This window comes from Cavia porcellus, unplaced genomic scaffold, assembly GCF_034190915.1.
Source record: "Cavia porcellus strain 051 isolate PalLab524CR breed Dunkin Hartley unplaced genomic scaffold, mCavPor4.1 scaffold_17, whole genome shotgun sequence".
Taxonomy (NCBI): Eukaryota; Metazoa; Chordata; class Mammalia; order Rodentia; family Caviidae; genus Cavia; species Cavia porcellus.
In genome coordinates this window covers 28,904,690-28,906,313 of record NW_026947500.1, presented here as the reverse complement: position 1 = coordinate 28,906,313, position 1,624 = coordinate 28,904,690, and the positions used below count along the sequence as shown (strand labels likewise).

Here is a 1,624-nt window from a genome sequence, read left to right as displayed (position 1 = left end):
AAGTGCTGGTCAGTTTCTATCTGGGAAGGATGCTCCAATAAAGGAAGAACTTAGCTCTTCCTGAGAACCTTCTTAAGGCATGTCAGTTTTTCCCACGACTGCTCCACAAGTTGATTCTTTAGTTCATATTCTGTTTAACACCCCACCATTTTCATCCATGAATAATACATTTGGATCGTAGAATGAACTCACACTAAACTCCCAGAAAACCTAACATGTTCATTCATTTGCTCTTCATTCACACAGCCTCAGACCTTACCTGCAAATTCTCTTTGTTTTTAATTTAAAAATATGGAATGCTTCATGAATTTGTGTGTCACCCTTGCGCAGGGGCCATGCTAATCTTCTCCGCACCATCCTAATTTTAGTATACGTGCTGCTGAAGCGAGCACCTCACCTGCAAATTCTAATAAAATGAAAGAACATTGAATCTACCGGGTAGGTCTGGATATGCAGGAGATCAGAACAGGATCTTTATCAAATACTTTCCTTTCTTTAAAATCCTTTAATAAAGATTTTCAAAGTGATCTCATGACAGAATATAATCCTGAATTCTTGCATTCAATTAGGGTTGTTTTTCAAAGCTGAATACAAACCTTTCAAGTAGGTAAACAAATAAGGGTATAAAGACTTTATTTTTCTTACTTCTAGAAATGTAGAGATTAAATTTTAATCCATCATTTTATTGGAGAAAAGATTAGCTGTATGTAATACATTAAGAATTAGCCCTGGGTAGAATATTAATTTAGAGTATTATATCATTTTGCTCAGAGATTGGTTAAACTTTAAGTTTTTTGGCCACCTGGTAAATTGGTGCCTCTTGAAAATATGGCTCCCAGAAAGCATTTCTAGATTGTTACCAATAAACCACTGTTTTCGATAAATGAGACTCAATGTAGACTGGGAGACTTTTTTCCATTGGATATTTGTTTTATAATGTTTGAATTTTTAAAAATCATTCGTGTGATGTTGTAAAAAGAAAGCAGAACATGATTTGTGAAGAATCATCAATTCAAAGAAGCAAACACTGTTAACCTGTTAGCACACATTTCACAGGTGAATTAGTACGTATTTGTACAGATGCACACGAGTGAAGTTATAAGTAAATATAACGAATATATTTTCAGGCTAACCATTTTTCAATCTACACCTCCTTGGAGACTTATTTCTGCATTAACAATACATCTCACTTGATGCTAAAGAAGAATGCAGGTGGTAGACAGGCTTAGAATGGTGAAGATCTTTCTACACTCTGCGTGCATTATTCAGCCTCTGCCTACGTAACAAACAAACCTAAATGTTAATGACTGCAGACCACAGCATGTGTTTCTTTCTTTCAGAAGGGCAGCTGGTGTGAGGGCCAGTGGGCACCTGTGGTGGGCTCTTCACGGACATCTAATCACAATACCACCTTTGGAGGGCTTCTGATGAGCATTTCATTTAAAATAACTTCTTTCATCCCCACCACAACCTGAAGAGATATTCATCATTAAGATTCCAGTTTTGAAGAGTATAAAGCAGAGACTTGGAACATTAAGTTATGTGTCCAAAGTCATGCACTAGTGGCTGTCAGGCAAGACCCAGAGAGTCGGGCTGATGCTAAACCCAAGTATTCCAAGATATG

The 1,624-nt window shown here is 36.9% G+C and overlaps 1 non-coding gene across 1 annotated transcript; it reads right to left on the bottom strand.

Moving 5' to 3' along the window:
* Positions 1-285: 285 nt before the first annotated feature.
* Positions 286-392, bottom strand: LOC111756325 (U6 spliceosomal RNA). The gene has a single exon (XR_002790817.1). It is a non-coding gene; the product is annotated as a U6 spliceosomal RNA (small nuclear RNA).
* Positions 393-1,624: the final 1,232 nt, after the last annotated feature.